The following is a 27,609-nucleotide window of genomic DNA, read 5'->3' on the forward strand; positions in this document are numbered from 1 at the left end:
CGACGGCACTTACGGGGCTTCCCCCGGGTCACCGCCAGCTTGTCGGTGGTCACCCGGGGGACCCCCCGTCTGCCTGCACCCCCCCTAACCCTGTCCATCTCCCTGAAGTGGAGACGGACAGGGTTCCTGTCGCCCCGCCAACGGAGATTGAGATGCGCGTGCGCCTCAGTCAGATGGTGAGGCAGGCTGCTGGCGGATCGCCAGCGGTGACGTTTTGGCGATTCACCAGCAAAGAAGAAGCCTGCCCCATCTGTATAGCTTTTACTATATCTTCTAGTGTGTACACTCATCTGCTCAACATGCAGGTCAATTTGGCTATATACTGTAGACAATGATCTGCATGTTCAGCTGGTCTCAGTGTCGTCACTGAACAATATATAATTTAGCTATATCAGTCAGTGTGTACACACAATATTGGCCACCCGCAGCTGATATTGTTAACTACAACGGCCACATGCAACATTGCTTAGTGTGTATGGGACTTTTGAATAGACCCGAGGGCATATAAATCTCCAGTCAGGGACAGATTGGGTTAATAATTTAAATGGGAGCTACTTAAAGGCCTAGAGGTGTGGCCTGAGGCAGATTTAGAGGCATGGCTGAAGTAGGCTAGAGAGAGGCAGTGCATTACGGTGTGGAGGTGGATCCAGGTGGAGAAACGAAGTGACCTCAATTAGTGACTGAGGAGGAGCATTAAACAGTATCCTCAGCAGATCGCTGCTGTTAGCACCAGGAACCTATGCAGAAACTAGAGAGGTATAAGTACAACTCACCATAACACCGCATATTTAGCAGCCATCACTGCTCAATATACTGTATATTAGCTAGACAGAGAGGTAAGCCATTATCTGTACACAGAATCCCCTCAAAGGTACTGTAACTATATTTGCTTAGAACTGAGGTCGAGCAATCCAGTATTTCAAGCCTGCAGTATTGTGAGCTCTGTCAATAAACATTGACTCTCCCTTGCTCCAGTCAGGATTAGCAGCAGATATTCCTGTCAGATATTATACTAAATTATCACCCTCCACTGCAAGTACAGACTAGCGGAGCTCTTGTTTTACCCTAATACTACTGCATCCTTGAATAAAACTCTGCTTTGGGATAGAGCCAGCAGCCCCTACAATCTTTACCTAGTGTGCATAAGAAATTGGTTCACAGCCTTAAGCTAGCATGTGGGGCCCATTATTAATATCATTCATAAGTGACTATTTGTAACAGTGTAGTTAAATTAAGACTGTTAGTCACTGCTGTAATGTATGGTAATTTATATTCTGTATATAGAAACATAAGTGTTTTAGGTATAATATAAGCAAAGTTAATATTTTTTATTAGTTTAAAGTTCTTACACCAAAAAAAGTCTAAACAGTAGTGTTCCAACTTAATATAGAAACAGTATTTATTGCCTGAGCTGAACTACTTAGTGGAACAACAGTATAGCTGCAACAGCCAGATCACACAGCCATCTTCATCCGATAATAAGTGCAACCCAGATGGAATCCATTATTATCCCAACTGTGTCACCCCAGTTTGTCTGCCCCTTACCTGTAGAATGTAAGCTCTAACGAGCAGGGCCTTCTCTCCTCATGTGCTTTTCTTAGAATATATCTCTGCCACTGTTATAAATCCAGTGTCCACTGTTGCAACTGTCTGGTTTATTTACCATGTACTTGTCCTAATTTGCATTTGTACCGTAAATCAAAATCTTTCCTGTATTGTTCTTTGTTCATCTATGTATTGTCAGGCGCTGCGGGACCCTTGTGGTGCCATATAAATAAACGATAATAATGATAATAATAAATTAAAATTACTGATTTACATCAAGTATTTTCCTGTTTGAGTGTTACAAACCTCTCATCTGAGCAGGCTATAGTGTTATAGCCTTGGCTTGGGATACCTTCTCACTTGCTTAGATAGGGATAGTTGGCCCCTGCAAGTTTGTAACAGAAATACTGTTGTTCCCGGCACTTCTAAGTTGAAATTCAATTGCTAGCATGCATGCCTTAGTGTGGTACTTTATCTGGCTTCACTACAGTGGCAGATTTTACCTGGGAGGCTGCAGCCATGCAGCCCATAGATAAAAACCGCCACTTGTGGTAATGTCTCCTCTTCTCCACCTACATATTATACAGATGGATGTTTGAAGGCACAGCACCACCAGTGTTTTCCATCTTTTGTTCTGTACAACTCTTTAGATAGAGAGAAGGAAAACATGTATATAGTGTAATACTTTTTGGTACTTGTGTAGTTTCATGGCGGCAGCTTACGCTACGTTTAAAGCTACGCCATTAGCGTAGCCCAATGGCTGCCTTACTTGTGTAGTTTCACAGCCGCAGCCTGAGCTACGTTATCAGTGTAGCCCAACGGCTGTCTTAATTGTGTAGTTTCATGGCGGCAGCCTAAGCTAAGTTATCAGCGTAGGCTGCCACCGTGAAACTACACAAGTAACTACTGTACTGTTGCCGGGAACTGCATCTCTCAGCCCAGGCAAGCCTACTGAGCCCCTTTCTCACACCGCTGGCGCCAGCATGATCCCCTCTCTATGGCTCATGCTGGATCATGCTGAATTATGCTGGCTCCATCTGTTTGACATGCAAGAGCGTCTCAGATGCTCCAGCAATGAGACGCTCCTGCATCTGAGTAGCTATTACGGCAGGGTACAGCAACCCTGCCTACAGGGTTAGGGGTTCTATAGCGCCTTTTCAAACCCTCACTATCCACGGCAGCCCGAAGCGTGGTGAGCCCTGCGAGGGGAAGCGTTACGCGTCCACCCAACCTTTTCATACCCCCACTATCCACGTTGGCGTGGAGTTGATCTTATATGGTGTGGCGAGCGCAGTGAGCCACCGAGCCCGAAGCATGGCGAGCTGGCGTGGATTACATGTAAGGTCATCCGCGTCCCCTCGCCACACTAAATACAATCAACTCCACACCGACGTGAATAGTGGGGGTATGAAAAGGTTGAGAGGACGCGTGAAGTGTCTCCTCGCGGGGCTCGCTGCGCTCGCCATGCTTCGGGCTGCCGTGGATAGTGGGGGTTTGCAAAGGAGCTACAGAACACCTAACCCTGTAGGCAGGGTTGCTGTACCCTGCCATAATAGCTACTCAGATGTAGGAGCGTCTCATTGCTGGAGCATCTGAGACACCTCCTGCATGTCAAACAGATGGAGCGCCTCTCTGCCGGTGCCAGCATAATCCCCTCTCCGCCAAAGAGAGGGGATCATGCTGGAGCCGGAACGCCGGGGACATAGATGCAGTTCCCGGCAACAGTACGGTAGTTACTTGTGTAGTTTCAAGGCGGCAGCCTACGCTGATAACGTAGCCAGGGAAGCTTAAGTGGCCACGGGAACACTACGCTGATTCTGACAGGACCGCTACGCTGACAGCCTAACTGCCGTGAAACTACACAATTACCTACTTTTTTATTACATATGAAGGACAATACCAAACACAGTGCAACATACAGTTAAAATCCGGTTAATAGGTAGTTTGTGATGTCTGGATAATTACCAGATATATATGAGACTCAGCGTCTCTTTGTGGATACCAGCAAATATTCTGTTACTCATTACCTATCCACCTGAATGTAACTGTATGTTGCACTATGTTTGGTATTGTTCTTCATATTGAAAAGTATGTAATAAAAAAACATTTTACACTAAATAAGAGATGTATGGAAGAATATTATTATTTATTTATTAACAGTTTCTTACAGTATATAGCGCATCATATTCCATTGCATTTACAATAGGAGACAGTGATACAACAAACTGGGTATTTAGTGACCATCAAAGGTATAAGGGCCCGCTCACAAGCTTTCAATCTATAGAAGGCATATACTGATGGTACTGTGCCTTCATCCATCTACTGTATGTAATTGGGAGGCCACCCCACTATAAGGGATGCATTCTCTCTATTGAATTGTGTATGCATTCTATTGAATTTCATTTTAGAAGCGGCTGTGGAGGGAACAACCATATTTTTGTATTATAAAGACTCATTGGCTATTCCATCCTTGGGCTGCTTATTTATAGTGTGCATGGAACAGAAATATATTCTTTTTTGCACATTGGCTGCTGCTAGTTGTAATATTGCACTTAATTTGGGATAGTTGATAATCTGTGACATCCTTTGCCTAAGATAAATGGTAGTTGAATGGTTGCTGTTCTTACTTTTGTCACCATACTTTTGTTGTAATAAATAAAAACCATAATCTTTAAATAACACATTTTGGTCTTTGGCCTGATTCATATACGTATGCAATGCTGACATTCTACACTACTGAGTGATTATTGACAGACTGCAAACTCATTACCCATGAGTCATGGTGCCATTGTGATTCTGCCCACAATGAAGATTTATTTGCAAAGTGATTGACAGGAAAGAACAATTTGGGGGAGGTAATGGGAGGGATATATAAGCGGCAACAGTGGTCAGGAATCCAGCAGCCAGAAGACTGAAAGCAGCATCCCAAAGCTGATTATTTCTACAGTTGCCTTATAAGTACCATAACTCTTTCCCCTCTTCTCCCCTAACTATAACCCTCCCTACCTGCAGCATAACCCTACAGTCCTCCCCACAGCCTATCCCTAACCCCCCCTTAGTGACTAAACCTAACCCTCCCTCTGGCAGCCTGACCATAAGCCTAACCCCCAACAGCCTAACCCTAACCCACCACCCGGGTGCCTTAACCTAACCCGCCACCCCCACGCCCCATCCATAACCATACCGGCATACTGTACTTACGATTGGGATGCCGACTGTTGGGAGGCTGGCTGACCGAATTCAGGCATTCACATCCTGATTGACAGATTGACAGAGTTCTGGGATTGGTATTGCGGCCAGCAGTTAAGATTTTCAGCTGAAATTCCGCATGTCAGCATCCCGACCAGTAGTATGCTGATTAAATTATGGCATCCCCATAAAAACACTGGGTGTTCTCCTGGGAACGCAGGCAGCACCCCCCCCCCCCCCCCCGATGGAAATAAAAGTAAGTTTAGACTGACTTTTATTACCGAAGGGGAAAGAAATCATTCGATGGTCGGGACCATTGATTCTTTTCTCTCCCCCTCAGCCGCATGCAAGGGAATGTGTTAACGTACAGATTCTCTGCATGGTACCGAGGGGATTTGGTGGTGGTGGTGGTGGTGGTGGTGGTGGGGGGGTGCTTGTGTTTGGCCAGGCAGTGGGTGGCATTTATGGGCTCGATAGGCAGCGAACGACCGCTGCTTAGTGAGCCAACCTGAGGTGCCTTTGTGGCTACTGCCGCAACCAGTTCTCGTAACCATAGGTCTACCCTTAAAACCGATGATCTCTGTTCTTGTGTATAGGCTGCAAATGTGTATGCAAGTGCGATGGAGTTGGGATAGCACTGTAAGTCATCTCTTCATTTCTGGGTAGCAACTTCTCTTGCTGATATCGGTAGTTGTTTTAAATCTAATAGGTTGAAATTGTATTTAGCTAGAACGTTCCAAAGTTTGTAAAGTTCTCACTCAAACTTTTAAAGTCTTCAGTAATAAAAAATGTGAACATAGCAATGATGAAGATGTTATCCGTTTCTGCACTTGTGAATTCACACGTCTTTAAATACTTAATTATTCTGCATGAGGACGTCTATTTATACATGAACTGTAAAATGTGACATTTTTGTTTTTTCACTCTCACTACAATTTGGGGATGTAAAATAGAAGTGTCATATGTGGTTCTGCAAGTGTGATCATTAATATATAATTAGTACATATCTGCTTATTTTTGACTTCCAAGCATTAATCTCTATTAAATGAAGCTAATTAATAAAATTACAGTTAAGTGTTCAAGATGCAGTACATAAGATGTCAACATTTCCAATACACACTACAAGCTTGCCACTGGAAGGAATCATATTAAAACAATGTTTTTATTTTTATTTTTGCTATTCATGCCATAAAAAAATTGAACAATTTCCCAGATACGGAATTGAACCACCAGTGAGAGCAAACATCATGTCTTTGTGTTGCTTGTGTCTGCATCATACACTTCAGTGGGTGGCAAAAAACCAATTGGCATTTTAGAATTATATGTCAAGTATTGCCTAATTTAGACAACAATACAGTGTGAAGCGCTGGATGGCTGGCTATAAAGCTGGCATAGTATACTGTCCATCTGTATAAATTATATTTGGTAAAAAAAATTGTGAGTTTACAATATAATAAAATATTTAATTTGCATTGAAGATAAAAGAATAGAAAAAATATTATGAATCATTGGAGAATGTAAAAACACCAAATTTAAAGGAATGGGGAAATGGAGAGTGATAAAGTGAAAAGAGAGATAATACACCAGCCAAACAGCTCCTACAGTAACTGTCATGTTCCAGTCTGTGTTTGAGAAATAGACAAATGGAGATGACAGAATAATATATGGCGCTATGCCGCCCTCAAGTTACAACTCATGTAAGTGTCACCAACACTTAAATTACCATACAAACAAAAAAGAATTGTGAAGCTGATATACAGTGAGGCGCAGAAAAATACTTAGAAATACAATAGGATATGGTCCTCCTTTGTTGATAGTGTCCCTTTTTGGTGATATTGGGGTCCGGACTGTTTTTGCCCGTTGCCGATGTAAATGTTCGTAATGATCCGAAGGGATAAACAAGACAATAAAAAATATTTAAAATGTGTACAATATGTGATTCAATTTTCTGTATATATGGAGCGGGTGTATCTTAGTCAAAGATAAGCCAAAGTGAAGCATGCGTACCAAACGCACGTTTGTCTACGCTGGTGTGAAGCTTATAAGCGGCAGGGAGCTGGCAGGGAGCCGTGGGACGGTGGCAGCCAGAGAGATTAAAGTCTCCCTGGCTGCCCCAGAACATATGTGGAGGGGAGGGGGCTCCCCGGGACCCAGGCAGCACAAGCTGCCCCCCCCCTATAGCTAGCAGGGGACCCAGTATTCACTGCACCCGATCGTGCATATGTAATGATCGGATGCAGTGAATATATGAATATCTAATGAGCGGCTCGAGCGCTCCGGCCCCCTGCTGGCTGCTCTGTGTGTAAAAAAAAAAAAAAAAAAAAAAATATATTTTTTTAATTAAATATATATTCATGTGCTATAAGCACATGAATAAAATAACATGCCCCTTCACATGAAAAGATGGAGAATTGCTACACGGAGAGAGACGGCGAAAATCACTTAGAAAGAGGGCGAATATTTCACATTGAATAGGGTTGCTCGCTTTTGGAGAGCAAAATGCTCCATCCAAGGCGAAAAAAGCACAAATTCGCCCTAAAACGGGGCGAATTTTTCTCATTGAATACTGCCCTTTGTCTTGTGTCAGTCATCTCCATGTTTAACATCTCATGATAAATCATTATAACAGATCTAGTATATATCGGCCCCGTACTTGGGAACCCAGATAGAGGTCCATAACTTGCAATAGGGAGCAGTAAAGCCCAAACTGCATTTTAGGATCTGTAGTAACCACCACAGGCACCTTAGACTACTCACCCCTGTACAAGGTCTTTGCCAATACCTAAAGTATAGGTTGCATCCTCACTCCACCCAAGAGTTTGTAATACACTCCATTACATATCTTCTGGCTTTATTGCTCCTCTCTATTTCCTTCCTCTACTTTATGTGTAATTTTTCTCCTTTATCTTCTCCCACCTCGTCTGTGTGACATCAGATAGCTGTCACATAGTCACCTGCACTCAGTAGTTCTGTGCGTGTTAACTGTTAATAATCGCTTGAGAAAGTGCGCTGTATAAATTAAACTTACTTAATGGCCACAAAGAGTTAATTTGTGCAGCCAATGTAGTGTAGACATGATATGTGTCATGTCACTAACGAGTGTATGTCTCCTCACCACCTCCTAGGAAAACAGATGATTAAAGCTCATATTCAATGGCATTCATCCTCCTTGTTCTTAAGGTGCCCACAGACGCTACAATTATCGAATGCGTTTTGTACTTTTTAAGCACAAATTGCATCTTATGTACAATTATTGGATGGTGTTTATGGGCTTGTGCGATGCTGTATGTCTAAAATTGTATGTCTAAAAAAGTACGTGCTGCACGTACTTTTTAGACTACATCTGAAATTTAACATTACAAACATGGGTTCAATATTTGGCATAGATGGAACACTTCTGCTTATGCAACACGCTGACAACCAGCAGTAAATCAAGTTCAAAATAGTGTATATCACGTGGGGGATAGTTTTCTTTCCCCTTCTTTTTTCTTTTCACCTTCTTTTTGACAAATCATATTTCTTCTTTTTTTTAGATTCCGTCTTTATCCCTGGTTAAGATATATTAACCCTTAACACTGGCACATGCACTTTAAAATATATATGTATGAATTATTAAATCACCACAAGTGTCCTATTATATAATTTAGATGACCATGGTAATACTGCTCAGTATACATAACAAGATAATGTGTCAGCTTGTTGCACAGGCGGGTGGCTGTAGGTGGTAAGAAGCGGGGCGAGCAAAAAGTGGGGTTAGAGGGCCCAAGAATGAGTAGGTAGCTTAACTGTGCATAATTATGAGTCGATACCGTGTTTTCTCCGCATTTATCAAATGATTATTGGTGGCAGTAACCGCCACGTCCTCTCGTCATGTGTTAATGTAATGTATGGATGGAGTGTAATACATTCCACCCAACTGTCAATGTGTGTTTTAAATGTTATTTGTGATTTTTTATTGTCTTTCCTTTTCTGTATAAATGCAAATAAAGATGAATTTAAAAAAAAAAAACAAACATGGGTTCATCACATGCATCCAAGTGCACATCTCATAGCAAGCTGGAAGAATAATTGTATAGAACCATTGTACAGACAAAAACGCATAGCACAGTACAATTGTAGCGTCTGTGGGCACCTTTACTTGTACCAGTCTGCCCTATGTGTCCCTTACCAAGTTTCAGCCTCTGTTTCAGCTTTAAATTCCCCACTTCCTCCATCTGCATGTGGAAGCATTTGCCCTTCTAAAAGAAATCAGACACATTTTACAAGTACACAATTGGATAAATGAGTGTATTATTCTGCTTCATTTGACTACGCTTCTTACAGACAATAGGTTTACAAATAAAGCAATCTCAAAGTGGAATATTCCAAAATCAAGCTATAACAGTAATGTTATTTTCCTTTTGGTAAAGGAAAAGTGCATCATCAGGACTCTATCTGAAATAGATTTTTAATAGAAAGAAAATGTTTGCATCCATAAATCATGTCTGTTTTTTGTTGAAATGGTGTAGAGAATGCTACTCCGCTGGGAGCCAAGTGTATACTATAAGCTCATTTCATATCCAACCACAGAACCTCTTTTATGGTTTCAAATTGCAAGTGAGGTCAGAGTGGACAAATATATATATATATATATATATATATATATATATATACATACACATATATATATATATATATATATATATATATATATATATATACATACACATACATACATACACTCACTTCCCCTTAAAATGGAAATGTAAAGGACCAGTACTCACAGATGAAGTAAAATAATTAAAATGTAACGCAGCAGCATGGAAATGCAAATGCTGGTAGTAGTTCCGACAGCTGTTTCAACTGGCAACTGCCATACATACTGTACATACATACACACACCAATCATGGTGGATATGAATTCAGTGATGTAGTTATGTTGGAAGCAGGAAAAGTGGGCAAGTGTAAAGGTGCCCATACACAGTACAGTTGTTCCTGTCACACATCTCATTGCACAGCTCAAAAAGTATGTGCTGCACAAACTTTTTGTCCTAGATCTCATCTCATTGCATCTCATTGCATTGCAAAACCTATGCGATGCGATGCAATCTAGTCTAAATTGTATACAATAATTGTACCGTGTATGGGTACCTTAAGGAGTGCTTTCTAGTTGAATGTGTCAGAGACTCCTCAAAATATCAGATATTATTGGGTGTTCCTGGTATGTGTTTTTTTTTATACCTACCAAAAGTGGTCGAAGGAAGGAGAGGCTAGAAAATGTGTGCCCTTACACTATATGGTTAGGGTTATAGGTTGCCGGCTGTGTGTATGGTTAGGGTTATAGGCTGCGGGGTGTGTGTTGTTAGGGTTATAGGCTTTGGGGTGTGTGTGTGTGTGGTTAGGGTTATAGACTTTGGGGTATGTGTATGGTTAGGGTTATAGGCTGCAGGGTGTGTGTATGGTTAGTGTTATAGGCTGTGGGGTGTGTGTGTGTGGTTAGGGTTATAGGCTGCGGGGTGTGTGTATGGTTATGGTTATAGCCTGCATGGTTGGGGTTATAGGCTTGGGGGGGGGGGGGGGGCAGGTGTACACAGGCAAACTTCAGCAGATTAATTGGTGCAGTTATTGTACTTATCTGCTCCTGCAGCTTTAGGGTTATGCAGCAGGCAATGCTCTATGGAGGTCTCTCTATTGGATTGAAGTCTGCACAGCCGTGGAGTTGGAGGGTTCTATGAGGCAGGCAATATAATAGTGCTGCAGGCGCTATGCGGGAGACACCGTCGGGCGTTGATTGACAGCTCCCCTGGCACAATGACACAGCGGGTTCTGTCTCCTCAGAGCGGATGCACATACAGCGGGGCTCTCTCACTACAGGAGGGACGTTGACAGGCACACAGCGCGGGCACACCACAGCTATGGGACACCCCATAGCGCTGGGGACATGGACACACTCATGGCGCTGGACTCCTGAGGCTAAACCAGCATAACAGAGCAGCATCAAGCAGTGCTACAATTTGCTGGTAAGGGCGCGCTGAGGGGCTAACTTCTGAGGGGCTAACCAAGCTGTCACTCAGGGATGTGACAGTGTGGGATTGCGCTGGGGACCACCTATTCCAGTGACAGTGAAAAAACAGCCTGCGGGCTGCTGCTGGGGTTGCCATGTAGATGGTTGCCGAGTGCACCTCTCCAACACCTGTGCCCCTGTGGCCCTGGCTCCTCCCTGCCACCGCTAGGGCTGAGGAGCCCATACCCTCCAACATGACCCATTCCATTAGGTACAAAATGCTCTGTTCCTGGACTTCCCTTCCAGTGGCAGTTACAGAGGTTGGACTCCAGCACTGTCCAAAATTCAAAGAGGGGAGTCACATCAACTGCCAGTGAGTACAGGACAGTGTTGCTTGGGGTGGCAGTAGGTGTGGCTCCCCTTTTTGAATATTGGACTGTGCTGCAGGCTTACATCTGCAACTGCCACTGGTAAGAAAGTCCAGAAACAGAGCTTTTTGTACCTAATGGAATAGGTCATGTTGGAGGGTATGGGAGCCTTAGCTACGCCACTGCTGGAACCTGATCCCTAGAGGAGAAGGTGGGGTTCCCCTTTACTCATGTTGACCAGTTAAACCCTGAAAACACTGTAAGCAATCTTAAAAAACTAAGATTTGCATTTCAAATTTACATATTGGTATGTGCTGGCCACCGTAAAGAAGAACATATTTCCAATATTGTCTTTATACTACTTTTTACGATTGCATTCTTGTAAACCTAATACGGCTCTTAAATATCTCAAAACAATGGATTATGCATGTTTTAAGGACATAATTTGCTTTATATACAGTATATATATGTAGTCCTCAGAAAAGGCTAAACACAATGTGTAACATGGCAGAGGGGCCCTGACCAATTCCATGCGCGTATATGAACATTACTAACACTAGGATTACCAAGGGTACATTTTTAAGCATCACTGCTGTTTTGTTACCTACAGCTATAGAATGTTATGGCTTTTAATAATTTGAGCAATTGTAGAAAAAATGTCAATTTTTTTTTTAAACATTTGAAAATTTAATTTTAGCTTTTATCTCTCAGAAGTGGTCATATGACCTCTCCTATCTTTTGTTTAAAGCAACAATGGAATACTTCAATGCTTTTTGTTGTTGTTTGTTTTGTAACCTTATACTTTGGGCCTGATTCTGTTTGACTTGCTAAGCAGCGTAAATTTGCTGCTTAGCAAGCCATCTAACACTGCCTGCTGGTCAAGCTAATGCCTGCCCTCCACCGCCATGCAATCTTCCCCACCGCATTGCGAATGGATGTTTTGTATAGACATTAATTCGCAAGGGAGCGTTTGGGGGCGAAATCAAGGTTCTTTCCCCTGTTCGCAAATATAAGTCTTGACTGACCTACAATATATCTGCGGCATCCGAGGCCTAGAAGATGGCAGATGGCTGACGTCCTGTGACATCAGCAACCCGTCCCTGGCAGGCAGCTGCCCACCCGCGTTTGCATGGGGATGCACAGCGTTTACCTGGGCACACCCACCAGTTGAGTGGGAACATCCCCAAGAAAATGTCCCCTGCATGCCTCCATCCTGCCCCCCCCCCCCCCCTGCGAATGCCTCGGCGACCACAGTTCAGCAGCCCTGCACATGTGCATATCCGAATATGCTCATGCGCAGAGCACAAATATCATTCCCTGGAGCGAATGTGACGGGGACCGAACAGACTAGAATTACCCCCATGTCTGATGTTGACAAATCATGTATTTTTGTTAAAAAAGATCTTTGTATGAAATGACTCACTGCATTTATTGGCATTTACACTGTATATTAGAATAGTAAGTGACTTGTTTGCAGGTTCTACACATTTATGGTTTTTTTTAATTCCACATATTATGTCCTGAGGAGAATAACTTCCAAAAAACTCTTTGGAGCTGACAAATGTGGTAATTCAGACCTGCTCGCTCGGCTGCTTTTATTTGGAGCCTAGCAAGAAGGTTAACGCTACACCCCACCACCCAAATCCCCTTGTTACACTGCGGATGTGTAGGAGCGGATGTGTATGCTTACACATGTGCTCACAAGTGCCTGCACAGAGGAGAAAGCCTTCGATGGTTACTCACCATCTAATGACTTTTCCTCTGCATGCAGCCAAAGGATAGCCCAGAACTTACATTTTGGCTGCACAGTTTTCTCTGAATTGGGGACAGGCACTGACATCATGTGACATCAGCTGCCCACCCCCGAACAGGCAGGGGAATGACTTTGCTCCCTAGGGCCCATGCAGCATTTTTATGGGTGCTGACACCATTTTTGTGGGCACGCCAATAAAACGCTGGGTGTTCTTTGCTCCGACAGTCTCATCAGTGCTGCGTGACATCATGAACTCACGTTTGCTGTGCCACAGTGAGCAACAAAATAACGTTATTGCATTGGCCATCACAAGTGTAATAAAGCTAAAGCATCTACAATAAAGCTGCAAACTGAAATTGGTAATTAGAATTTAGATGTTAAGCCTGCCCATATGAGCCTAGGCATTTGACTATAATGATTAGATCTAGGGCTGGCTCTGAGCATTAGAAGATTTGCAAAGGATTGCGGTGGAAAGCAGAAATAGACAAAGCCAGCTCAAATCCTACTGTGCAGCAAGGGAAGATTCAGAAACTATTGTCTCGTCAGTGCTATATATATTAGTGATTAGTGATATCAGGTGGTATATATCACATATCAAGTAGATGTCAAGTAAGTAGTTTACAGAATTGTTTAAAAAAATATCATTGCACAGACATGTACACAGAAAATAATATGTTTACATGCATGCTGATAAAAGTCCCATGTTGATGTTGTGTGCACACTAACACATGCATGTGTCATATACACTGTATGCAGGGCCGGTGCAAGGTATTGCAGAGCCCCAGGCAGGGGGGAGTCGGGCCTCCCCACCGCTCACCCGCACACATGCTACAAGGGGGGGCGATATGTGAGTTGCGGCCGTCGCTGCCCAACGGGGGGGATTTGTGATCAACTGCTCGCCTTCACTGTGCGGGGGGGGATACGGCTGCTGCCACCGATTCGCTCCATGGGTGGGGGGAGGATACGGCCGCTGCCACTCACCTGGCTCAAAGTGGGGGGGACCTGCTCCTGAGTGCTGCCCTCCAGTGGCCAGCGCCCCCAGCCAGATGCCTAAAGCTGCCTAGTGGTGGCGCCGGCCCTGACTGTATGTTGTTTTGGGTGCACTAAATAGGTGATGTGAGCCAATCTTTATATTATCATAAAATGTCATAAGGTTTGTTATAGCATAACTGTAAAGGACATTATCATCATATTTTTTTTGTAACTTTGCAGAATAAACTTTTAGAAAAACTAGACTGCCAGTAATAATTCTCTGCTGATTTTTTCAATAAGGTATATAGGGGGTTATTCTGGTTCGCTCGCAAAGGCACAATCACTCTCTAATGGACAAAACCATATGCACTGCTGGTGGGGCTGATGTAACACATACCTCTCAACATGACCCTCTCTAGTGCTGAATACACACGGGGGAGATAGGGGCTATAATCGCTGGGAATATGGTCGCAGGCGACCATATTGCCAGTGATTGGGAGTGTGCCCCGGCAATAAATCGCCGGGTGCGCGCTCCCGTTTTCTGCCCCATTGTAATCGCTGGTCGCAAGAGCTTGCTCCTGCGACCAGCTAATTACCTCTGCGGCACCCCCAGCAGAGGTTCGTTTTCAACAGCGACCATCTCTGGTCGCTTGTTGAAAAGGAGACACTGAGCAATATATTGCTAGCAATATATCTCCCCCGTGTGTACGCACCTTAGGAGGGACACATTGCTCTGTTCCTGCACTTTTCTCTTAATGTATAATTGCCATCACCTGTATTGATGCACCTTTCCTATCAATTAATCTGTTCAACACAGGTGATGGCAATTATACATTAAGAAGAATGTGCAGGAGCAGAGCATTGTGTCCCTCCTGGAGAGGGTCATGTTGGGAGGTATGCTAACATGTGCAGAGAGTGTTAGATTTGGGTGGGGGTGTACTTCAAACTGATATTTATATTGCAGAAATAAAGCAGCCAGCACAGAAACAATAAAACACCCAAATCTATCTCTGCACATGTTACATCAGCCCCACCTGTAATGCATTTGATTTTCACCATTAGAGAGTGATTGTGCCTTTGCAAGTGAACCAGAATAACCCCCATAGTGTAATTGTGGTACATGTATGTCTTTGTGAAAGTTTAGTATTAAATAATAAATATACTATTCAGTTAAAAGCTACAATAGATGTATTCAACGTGGAACTTTGTGATGTAGGCAATATTAATGCATTTTGTATTGTACAGAACCTACTCCATTAGGGTTGAGAACATCTGTGGACATTATTGAAATATGTTTAAAACGTGTTCTTTTGTAGTTTGACACAGGTGCACCCATTTTTTACAATGTAGATGAAGACATTTTTACTTTGTGTTTGGATGAGTCATTTTTCATGAAATATTTCAGGAATGTAAAATATCTCACTTTTACAAAAATTCTCATAACAATGCGTGATATGATTTAGCTGAAGTCTAAAATGTCTAATGCAATTTGTTAAAAAGTATTTTTTCTCTTTTCTTTAGATGTGAAAACGTCTACATAAAGGTAAGTGCCTAAGTACATATATATATATATATATAAGTACAGATATATACTGAAAGTGTTGAAAATGTATTAACGTCAGAGACAATTTGGGGTACTTATATGTTAGTTGGGCGCCTACTAAGCTATTTGCTTAGTTTTCTGCGTCCCCTCGTGAGGCTCGCTATGCTCGCCACGCTTTGGGCTCGGTGGTTCGCTGCGCTCACCACACTATATAAATTCAACTCCATGCCGACATGGATAGTGGGGATATGAGCGTACTAACTATAGTGGGCGCCCAACTAACATATAAGTACCCAATTTTGTTTTCCTCATAAGAATTTTCTTAAGGTCACCTTTCCTGAAAAAGCACCTGATATTACCTTGTAATTGAATCTAATATACATGTAATTTTGGCATTGTGACTTTTGTAAAGTCACACTGTCCATAATGGATATGTCCATAATGGATGCAGTCAAAATCCTGGCAGTCGGAGGGGGGTCCAATCCCGACCGCCGCAATGCTGGCACTTTGTCCCTCTATGAGTGTCCACGACACCCATAGAAGGAGAATAAAATAGTGTGCCAAGCGTAGCGAGACACCGGGCCTGCTGCGTGGTGAGCGCAGCATGCCCACAATGGGGGGGGTTCTACGCCCTGCCCCCCCCCCCTTGTCGGCATTGTGGCGGTCGGGATTCCGGTGTTGGTATTTCGACCATTGGGATTCCGACCGCCGGGATTTCATATTGATCCCGTCCATAATACCACCAGTGAACAATTTTTCTCTAAAGGTGCCCAAACACGGTACAATTATTGTGTACAATTTGGACTAGATCGCATCGCATTGCATACGTTTTGCAATGCAATGAGATGCTATTTAGTACAAATAGTATGTATAGCCCATACTTTTTTGAACTGTGTGTTGAGTTGTGTGCGGGAGCGCGCATCTCATTGCACCCAGTGATTGCACCTAAAGTTCTCGATGATATAATTTTGAAAGTTTAGTGAGAATTAAGATTGTAGGATTTGCTTGAATATATGGTTAAAAGAAAAAGAAACTAGGGCTGTTGCCAGCCAATGCAATTATAGATGGTATATTAATGTCTAGCATACTGTACATGGAATCATTGTATAACCTTATTGATTAAATGTTCACATCATAATTTGGTTGAGTTTGGGAGCCTCTCTGAACATTCAACAACAACAAAAATTTACTTTGCATAAGCAATCCAGGAGTCCTGCCTATGAGTTATAGAAGGTTTAATTGAAAAACAATAATTGAAAAATGTTTGGTATTACTTGTTATACATTATTGATCAACAAAATGTACATTATCAGAATATTGCCAAGGCTAAAGCTTAAATAGAATACCCTAATGCATACCAGTATATTTTTAGATATATCAATGATACAGTAGCTCATGTCAGAGATATATTGTTTACAGTATGGTTTTCATGACATTAATCTTAGCTCAAAAATGAATTATGCCAAAACTTTTAATAACTATTTCTTAAACAACCCTTGAAATATAAACAGAGGCGGAACTACCTTTGGTGCAGCAGGTGCACCAGGGGCCCTGAGAACTAAGGGTCAAAATGATGCGCCTTTCACCCTCTTCCTGTCACCCACTGTTTTTCCATCACACTCTGCCTCCTCCTGCCTGTCCCTGTCACCCGATGCTTCTCCCTGCCACTCACTCTGGTGTTGCATATTGTGAAATTGGGTTGGGGTGGAGGAGGGGGGTCCAATATTTTATTTTTGCACCTTAACCAACCACCCACAAGTTCTGCCATTGGAAATAAAGTACATATACAGTAATTATTGTTGATTACCTTATAATTCAATATTATTTGAATACATTTATTATTTGTTTAGTGAGCATATTCCAATCTCACAAGTACTATCAAATGATTTACTCTGGGCTTGAAACATAAATCTTGGAGTCCAAGTGCATTAATGTTTTGGAAGCAATCCTCTATATGTACAGGTCATTCAGCATAAATCATTTCTTACACATTTGGTGGTTTACAGTGGTGGATTTTACCTAGGTTAAGTCTGGCTTGTGCAAGACCTGCCTATGAGTGGCAGCGACTTCCCATTGGAAGCACTCCTTGCTAATCACAGCCTGACAGGTACATCAAAGAGGGAGGTGTTTCTTTTGTAAGTGTGGGACGACCAGTCAAGACTATATTTAACAGAGACAGCACACCTAATGAGAAGTCACTCTACTGCCTTAACAGCAGACCAATCTGACTACTAGGGTGTTCATTTTGGGGTTCTTAATCCTACACATGCACACATTTGAGACCAGCACCAGATACAGAGGGATATAAAGGTTGGAGCCTTGACTGGTGGTTTCTCTGCAATGGGAAACTCTGAAGAAATTGAGCCTCCCTGGGTTTTCAGTAGGTATTTAGTAGTCATGCAGGAGATCACATGGTACAGAAGATGCCTGTTTGTGTAAAAAATATAGCTAATGTTATCATCATCATCATACAACAGAGGCACAACCAGATAACATATATCTAGCTCCCTCCCCTGAGGCAAATGAACCCCCCCCACATTCTCCCTGCAGCCCACTATCCCTGTGCCTCTCAAGCGGCCTCATCCCCTACTGTATCTCAGCTGTTCAATTTCTCTGTGAATCTTCAGATTATTACCAATTTTGAATCTCCTATGTCTTTCCTGCTGCTTCATCTCACATGTGTCCCTAGAGCCTCAATCACCATGCGTCTTTCCATCTAGCTCATTCCTCTATGTGTCTCCCCATCAGTCTAATCCCCACTGTGTCTCTCAATCAGTCTCTCATTTTGTCTCCTAAACATTCTTGTCCTCTCTGCATCTCTTCAGCAGCCTCATCCCCCGTTGTGTCTCCAACAGCCTCATACTCCCAGTGTCTTTCCAAAAACCTTGTCCCCTGTCCAGCACCATCATCCCAGCCATGGGTCAAATGTAGCTGCCCAAGTTTGGGTACCGTGCGGGATGCAGGCCGAACTTGGACTTTTTTTTAAAGGGGCAATCACTTACAAGGAATGGTTTGGCCACCATCCCACAAGGCTGCAGAACTCGGGCAGCATTACATTTGGCCCCATATCTCTATGGTTCCAGCTACTCCCCAGATGTCACTGACAGTACAAGATATCGGACAGAGCAGCACTCACTTTAGCATTGCATCCTGAATAAAGATCCCCCGAACATCTCGTTATTTCAGGATGCAAGAAGGGGGTTCAGTTCATTGGCATAAGTTTGTCCCAGTTGCCCGGAGGCAAGATATATATTGATGCACCCCCAGCCCCCCCTCCCCCCCACACACACACAAACGCAACCTTGAATAATATATGAAATATATGTGTTCTATATATATATATATATATATATATATATATATATATATATATATGTAACTATATATTTAGAGAGACAGAGAACACATATATTTCAGAACTCAGTTTTCAATTACCTGATTTAGCAGGGTATGAGAGGTGCCCCCCTGGGAGCAGGAGCCCGGCGGCAGATGACTCCATTGCCTCCCAGAGTTCTGCCACTTCACTTGCAAGTTAACTTTAAAAAATACTTCCGTTTTTGCTGACAAGTCACTTACAAGCCATTATAGTATTAGGCAATTTCTGCAATGTAGCCAGTTACATTTAACAGTATATATAGATGTATAACATAACATAATCCATAGTTATATTCCCATAAATATAATATATAACACCATATATTTTGAGGTCCTCTAATTTTCAGGAATGGCAAAAACAAGATTTATACATCTATGCACCTTTTTTAGCTTCCAAGGTAATATAAAAGAAAAGATTTGCCTATTTGCGGATCACAGAAGTAATATAGAGCTATAAATGTCATACAGGAATACTGAATGGCATATTAAAATCTGCATTTACTGGGTAATAATGAGAGTGGCAGCAGTCAAGGTTAGTTTTATGTTACTTGGAGTTTCAACAATAAAAAATACAGTAAAAAGTCACGTTTAAATCTATTTTCTTTCCTGTAGCTAAGCTCTAAAAGTGCACTGTTTAAAAATAAGATTTTAATCTTTCAGAATGGTTATTAGGTTATTGTGTTGAACACCAATTTTTTTTCTTTCTCTTTTTATTTAATAATCAAACAAGTGTTATATTCAGTGGTGTTTGAAAATATTTATCATAAATGAGAAAGGAATACATATAATTATTAGCTGTTTTATTTGTTTCCAAGGGTGATTATCTCTTTGCAAACTATCCCAGTCTGTAGTCAAACCTTTTTGAAAAAGGTAATCTGCCAAGTATCATTGTACTGTATAAGTAAGAATAGATACAGTAGGTGTTCAAAATCATTAGGTACTGTAGATTTGGGAACATAATAGTTCAGTATTCTCCTATCAGTGCAATGAAAGCACATATTGTAAGTGGGATGTGGAGTGCATATGCGTCATGACTGTATGATCCAAAAGAAATAAATTCAATATTTAGATGCGTACCATAATTTTATGCAGTATGCATGCCATTACACATTATGTGGCCAACATTTCTGCTGCTGTATATCCAGCCATAAAGAAATAATCCTGAACAAAGAAATTCAATATGTTAAAATTATCTTCTTAAGTATCTATCTATCTATCTATCTATCTATATATATATCTATCTGCATACAGTATTTATAATGTTTTCAGTGCGCAGTGAACAATGACCGATGAGTCCAAGAAGGCCCACACTGCATGCACTGCAGGAAATTCTTGAATACCTATCCCCCCCCCAGATTACAGGAGCGACAATAGTACTGTAATAATCACCTGGAAAATGGCATAGTGGAAATTATGCCAGCCTTTTGCACATGCACAATAGATAGATTGCTAGTAAAATGGTCGCCCTGACATTATCCCAAAGATCTATTCATGCACATTAGAGTCTAAACCCTCATAATCTCCAGCGCTGCTGACAGAGACATGTGGGCCCAGATTGCACATGTTCTTCCTCATCTGTTAAAATGCTACTAGAGGGTCATGCTGCCCAGACAAAATAAATGAAGAGTTGACACCCAACCCATCATCTGTATAATCATTTCTGATTATAATTGTTCCCTCTGTACTTTATAATGCATATTATTAAAGACAGTGGGGTAGATAGAATAAGCCTTAACAAGAGATAAAGTAGAGGGTTATAAAGAGAGATAAAAAGACTAGCCAATCAACTCCTGTCATTTCTCAAGCAGCCTGTAAAATGGCAATTAGAAGCTGAGTGGCTGGTCCTTTATATCTCTCTATCACCCTCCACTTTATCTCTTGCTTATCTATTGCTTAATAAATCTGCCCCACTGTCTGATAAAAGTAAAATGGAAAAGCAGGTATAAAATACATTAGGGAGAGATGTGACAATGAACTTAGTGGTACTTATAGGAAACTAAAGAGGATTAACCCCTTGAGTGTTGGGTTTTGCTGGGGCAGGACAAACCTACCAGGGCAGGTGTTTCCTGCCCCAGCAAAACTCACCACAGATGGTAGGAGCCCCCGCAGCCCCCCTTACCTTCGTTCTGGCATTTGGACGCCGGAGGCTGAGCTCCCCTGCTGCCACTGTCCCAGCCACCAGTCACAGCAGAAACCTCAGGCAGCAGACTCGGGGATGTTCGCTGCGGCTTGGGAGGACTCGGGCACCTGAACTCCTGAGCGCTCCCGAGTCCCCCTTAGCCACCCCGAACATCTTTGAGCCTGCTGCCTACTAAAGTGAATGGCGGCTGGCAACTGGGGAAATGGCAGGGGTCAGGGGAGCTCCGGAGTACGATAGCAGAGCAGAGGTGATGGGGGGACTGCACCAGTGGTACACACCTGGATACCACTGGCCCGCACCTACTCCATATTAGTGGTATGCCCAGAAATTTTCTGGGCATACCACCCAAGGGGTTAAACTGTGTATTAACAGTGGAAGAAGGGTAAATGTATTTTGCAGGAAGGATCTGAAAGAGAAGCAGGATAGATTTAGTATGGGGGTGCTAATCTAGACAAGAAAAAACATAAAAAATTCCCCCTGCATACTATAATTGACCAGTTATGATGGACAGGCGGGAGGTGGGCAGCTGACATCACCAGATGTCAGCTGCCTGCCCACTTCCCCATGAACGTACATGCATATGTAAGGTTGCTCAGACCTTCCACATCTTTCAAACAAATGGTTGAAAAAGTTAAAATAATTTTGAAAAATTTCCAACTTTTTATACTTTACCATCCAAGTGGTTTACAATTGGGAAGAGTAGCCCATGCCGAGTACAGTAGTAGCGAATGAGTCCCCTTGCCCAAAGTGTGGAAAGGGAAGCGGTACACTGATTGGAGTTACAGATGGGGCAGGACTCATCCTTGCAGGGGATGGCGATGGCGAATCCAGCCGCTATCCCCCGCCAGCCGCCATCTGTACAGCGAGAAGGGGACGCGCGTGCACGAGATGCACGCGCGCCCCCTTCCGATGGTGCTTCCATCAATTCCCCGGGTCACCGCCAGCTTGTCGGCAGTCACCCAGAGTCCCCGCCACCTCCCCGCACCCCCCTAACCCTGTCCGTCTCCCTGAAGAGGAGACGGACAGGGTTCCCGTCACCCCGCCGATGGAAACTGAGACGTACGTGAGATGCACGCGCGTCTCAGTCAGATGGCAAGCCGGGCTGCAGGCAGATCGCCATTGGTGACGTTCTGGCGATTCGCCAGCAAATAAGAGCCCGGCTCCATCTGTACATGTGGCTAAAGCTGGCCAAACACTAGTGCGATTTGGCTACTTTTCGCCCGATTCTGACAAATCAGGTTAGTAAAACGTGGCCAAATCACATGTGTTTGACATTATATGTGATCTGATGTGCATTCCAGTGTGCATCGGATCGAAGCCGGAGTCCGACCTCTGACTCGGACGTATAAAAAGGACTGCATGCAATATATCAAGGTCCTACGTGGCTCAAGGGCAATTGGCTGTAACTTCTCCCCTTGTAGAAGTTGCAGTAATGTATAAGGCCTCTAAAATGGTAAATAGCACCCAAAAAAGCAAAAAGGGTGTAAACCATTTCGATTACTTTTTAATTGTGCCCACCATTTGGATCTATTGATCTTTCAGGTGTCTACTTTATACATATCAACCATAATCCTGTTGACCTTTGGACCCTGTCCACCTGTTCAATGTTGACCATTGGGGTTTACCTATTGCCTGTCCACCTAATAATGATCCAAATCCTGATAATGCTATCACGTTTCTTCAGGGTTTGGGCCACCGGCAGCCAGTGATCATGCACAGATGTTGACCAATATACTGTATGGAATGCCTTGCATTCCAGAACTTTGCAACTTAATAACTTCACAGCCCTCATAGGGTAGCTGCAATCTTTTCATAATTCTGTATGATATTAAATGTTTTGCAGGGTACCCCCCCCCCCCTTAAAATGGCTCTTTTTTATTTATACACCGCAAATAATTAATGATAAATATGATCTATAGAGACTTGTGTTTAATTCTTGGAGAGAGATAAAGTTGATGTCAATAAAATACCAGCCAACCAGCTGCTGTCAATTTTTAAGCACAGTCTGTAACATGACATTTAGGACCTTATTGGCTACGGCTTTATCTTTGTCCACGTAAGCTCTCTCCAAGGCTTACATAGGGGTCTTATTGGCCAAAATTTGCCAAACACCAATGTTCATGTGCAATTATATTGTGTAATTCATAAAGATGAGCATTTGCACATAATTAATTTTTTGCATGCTCATCTCTTTGTATTTTAATAAATGACCTTGTAAGAGATGTCCCAGTGTGCTACCAGATGAAAGCAAATCTTGTTCTGTTTCAACACAATATCCTAACACATAACAAGAGGAAAAATGACATACAGATATACACTCGTACACTAAGTGTCAGCTGGCACAGCTGGTTGGTGTGAGATGTCTTCTTATTTAACCATTATCATTCGTCTACTGGTTCTTATCAGCGATTGCTCCTGTAATCACATTGTGTTTGTGCTGCTTTCCTGTATAAGAGGATAGTAAAAATAACAAAATATTCTACTTGGAAAAATATAATCTTAAGGACAGAATGTAGACAGCATAATTTTGCTAATTGTGCTGTACTTGTGCTTTTACAATTTCCAAGATTGCAAAAGATATACAATTAATGATCAACATCAATTGTACCTCTCTGAACACTGTGTTCTGTGGCTTCAGTACTAAAATAGTTCATTACAGTATCACATTCTGTGTTTAAGAATAATCATCGCAACTACAAAATGATTCACTTATACCACTTTCACATCGCCGACACGTTTTAAAAACCGGTATTTAAAACGGTAATTAAAACGGGTCAGAGCCTTAACATTGCCGCAGATTACCGTTTTAAATACCGGTTTATACCCCTTTCACATCGCACTTTTAAAACGGTAAATTGCCGTTTTTTTTTCCCTTTTTAAAACGTTTAAGCCTGCACTGTGAATGCATAGCATTGTACACATTCACATTGCACAAAAAACAGCAAGGAACCGTGTAGGACTCTGCTTTTTACACGGTTCGAAATGCCAGTTAACTTTAAACGGTAAATCGGCTGTGGTGCATTCACAGTGCAGGCTTAAACGTTTTAAAAAGGGAAAAAAACGGCAATTTACCGTTTTAAAAGTGCGATGTGAAAGGGGTATCAGCCTTTTATATTTTGTGGATTTCAATTGAAATGTTTTCGCAATGTACTGAATGGATCATTGGTGAAATTTTCATTAAATAAATAGAAATTAATAATGGTATGTTCCAAACAGGACTTTTTCTGTTTTTCTTCATGTGCATTACAATATGGGCCTGTAATACTGGAGATTATAAAATAAAGCATTTGAATTGGGGAAGATCCAAAAGTACAGTGTGGGCTTGACCATCAAATAGGGGAATTTTCACAATGTTACATTTGCTGTACATCCCCATGTTTTAAAGTTACTACTCTTATTGAATAAAATGAGGGATATAATTACATTATTGACAGTGAACATATAAACATCCTCCTTAGGTTCAGATATATGGAGAAAACTCACCGGAATATTGATCCTCAGATTTATCCAACTGTTATCCAACTGTTCATCATATGCCTGTTAAGACCTTTAAGGGGACACTGAATGCTATGCTATGCATTTCACCATTTTGTTGTCAACATTCTGATGTTGACGATATCCAAATCGATATTGTAACTGTTCCCCTAACATTCCAGACCCTTTATAAGTAATTTTTTTTATAGAGCATATAGAACAGCATGGGTGAGATTTAATAGGATGAGAGATTCAGAAAGTAAGAGATTTGGTGAGAAATCTCCAGTTTTTTTAAAGCAGCAATCATCTACACTGCAAAATCAAACTGGTTTTGCAGTGTAAATGATTGCTGCTTTAAAAAAAACCTGGAGATTTCTCACCAAATCTCTCACTTTCTGAATCTCTCATCCTATTAAATCTCACCCCTTAGATCAGCTTCAATATAATAACAGTGGATATGGAATATTCTGACCTGTATTAAAGTCTTCGCCCTTAGAAAATAAACTGTTGTATATGGCTGTATAAGTCATTGATATAATTAATTCACATGGTCTAATGATAATAAATTGTAACACTATACAGATAAGGGTAATGTCATCATTATACTAATAGCCATGTACAATACAAAATAGTAGGGTAATGTATTTTATTTTTTTGTTTTAAATAATACATTTTTAGCCTACACCAGCATTTAAGTTAAAACAGTTTAATAAATGTTATAAAATATTGACAGTAGAAAAGATTGAGACATCATTATTTGTTATATGTCACACAGAGGTATTGTTTGTGGAAGCTCATTATTATACTGGGAGTTGCTGACACTATATCATGTTTGAATGCTACTACATTCACCACCTGCTCCCACCCTTAATTATTATGTTGTGTTTCAGTGTGAACTAGATAATCAATCACTACTTAAGTGCCTGATAATCTCCTCCTCCCCCAACAACCTTCTGAATTCTAACCATTTATTTATTTGCAAAATCAGGACAGTATGGGGGTCACACATGTTAAAAAAGCTATATATATAAATTAACCACATCAACTGAACTCCCTTCTTTTAAAAAACACAGGTTGTATAATAACCCTCTACAATGCTGTGTATTTGTTGTTATCAAACTCATGTTTTAAAATCCATAACTTTCTTGTTTTCATGTAGTTTAATGTTAGGTTTGTTGTTTCTGATTCTTGGCAGATACTATTGGAGAGAGTTTTTATTAGTCTTATAAACTATCTAGAGGAAAAATACCAGCTAATTGTTGCTGTGTGCCCACATTTACAAAAATGCACTTAAGGACTAGCTACACTACACTGTTATCATGCTTTAAAATATGTTTATAAAAAGAATCAGTCATAATAATTATAACAATGAAAATACACCTGGTGCAATGGTTAGCACTACTCCCTCACAGCAATGATGTAATTGGGTTGATTCTCATTATGGCTCTAACTATGGATTTGTATATTCTCGCCGTGTTGCATCAGTTTCCACAGGGTACTCTGGTTTCCTCCCACAATCCAAAAATATACTGGTAGATTAGAGACAGTATTACACATAGTGTGCAAGTGTGTATATGTACTTGTGCAGACTAAATTGGCCAAGGAGTTCCTATCTACGGTCAAATTCTATGTTTCTAAATTATGTTAAGGACAGCGCCTTGACTGCCTTGACTATCTTGACCAAATGCACTGTACGCTGGACTTTAAATGCAAAATAAGTAATATTGATGCAAGTTTGTTCTGTGCATGGATCTTGCGTGTTTAATCAATGCTCATGTACCGTATATACTTGAGTATAAGTCGACGCACTGACGCACACCACCTACCCATCCTGATACAACTATCACACACAGCATCAACCCCCTCTTCCACCATACACACCCCTCTCTGGCACATACAGCACAAAACTCACCCACTCATACACACACACACACACACACATACACTGACAGCTCTGACACAAACATAACCAACCCCCACCACGACACCTCTTTGACACACAAATCACCAAATCCCCACACCACCCCATCCCCCAAGTTACAACTCTGTTACAGACAGCACCCCCCTCTCCCCCTGACTGCTCTTACACAGCGCTCCCCCTGCCGCCCTTCACTCGAGTATAAGCTGAAGTGGACTTTTTCAGCATAAAAAATGTGCTGAAAAAGTCGGCTTATACTCGAGTATATACGGTAAGTGTATGTTTCTTTGTGATTCAAAGGTATACATTTACTAAAGCTTTTCAAAAGAGGTCATGTTGCCCATAGCAACCAATCAGATTCTGCCTATGATTTTCTAGGATGCAATCGAGAAATGGCAGACAGAATCTGATTGGTTGCCATGGGCTACATCACCTCTTTTCATTTTAAGAAGCTTTAGTAAATTTACCCCCAAAGTTTTGAATGTCCAGTTGCAGCTAAAGAGTAAAAACTGGTTGTTCACATAAAGGGGTTTAGTTACTTAGTGCTGGGTTCTAAAACCTGTTGCTTCCAATTGTGTTTATGTCTGAAATGTAAAAGGGCAATGTTTTTATTAGCTGTGCTTTGCTAGGAAATCATTGCCCTTTATATTTCAGGTACAGTACAGTATAACCACATTTGGAAGTGCACGGGTTAAGAACCTAATGCTTAGTTAATAAACTCCATACTGTAGGTTTATGAAAGGCATATCAATTGATGCAATTGCAGAGAAATGCATAGTAAGAGTTCCGCATCTCTTCAGTTGGATCTGCACCTAGTAAATGACTGCTACAAGTATGCTCTGATAATGCTGATAATGATGATGACTGTGAAATCTAAAGCCCCGTACACACGGGGGAGATATATTGCTCAGCCATATATTGCTGAGCAATATATGGCTGAGCAATATATTGCTCAGTTTCTCCTTTTCATCAGCGACCAGAGATGGCCATTGATGAAAAAGAAACTGCCGGGGGGAGCCCGGCAGTGGTAATCAGCTGGTCGCAGGAGCATGTTCCTGCGACCAGCGATCACTACAGGGGTAAAAATGGGAGCGCGCACCTGGCGATATATCGCCGGTGCACACTCCCATCGTGGGCAATATGGTCGCTTAGCGACCATATTTCCCACGATATTACACAAAATCGCCCCCGTGTGTACTCACCTTAACATAAAGGAGTGGCACAGACAGTCATATAAAGTCATACCACTGGGCATACCGGCAAATGTCCTTATTTAGTTCTATATTACCAGCTGCAGCCATTTGCATACATCTCTAATTTGTCCCCGTAAATTACGTTTGAGTACTGTA

General features: G+C 41.8%; 1 protein-coding gene across 33 annotated transcripts in view; it reads left to right on the forward strand.

Annotated features, from left to right (window-relative positions):
• The window catches only part of PTPRD (protein tyrosine phosphatase receptor type D), a 1,589,668-nt gene that overhangs the window by 211,953 nt on the left and 1,350,106 nt on the right, over positions 1 to 27,609 (forward strand). For all 33 annotated transcript variants that reach the window (XM_083185941.1, XM_083185944.1, XM_083185945.1 and 30 more), the window contains exon 3: positions 15,332 to 15,353. The gene's annotated coding sequence lies outside the window, so the exon portion shown is untranslated. The remainder of the gene's footprint in view (positions 1 to 15,331; positions 15,354 to 27,609) is intronic.

This window comes from Crinia signifera, chromosome 1, assembly GCF_055691185.1.
Source record: "Crinia signifera chromosome 1, ASM5569118v1, whole genome shotgun sequence".
Taxonomy (NCBI): Eukaryota; Metazoa; Chordata; class Amphibia; order Anura; family Myobatrachidae; genus Crinia; species Crinia signifera.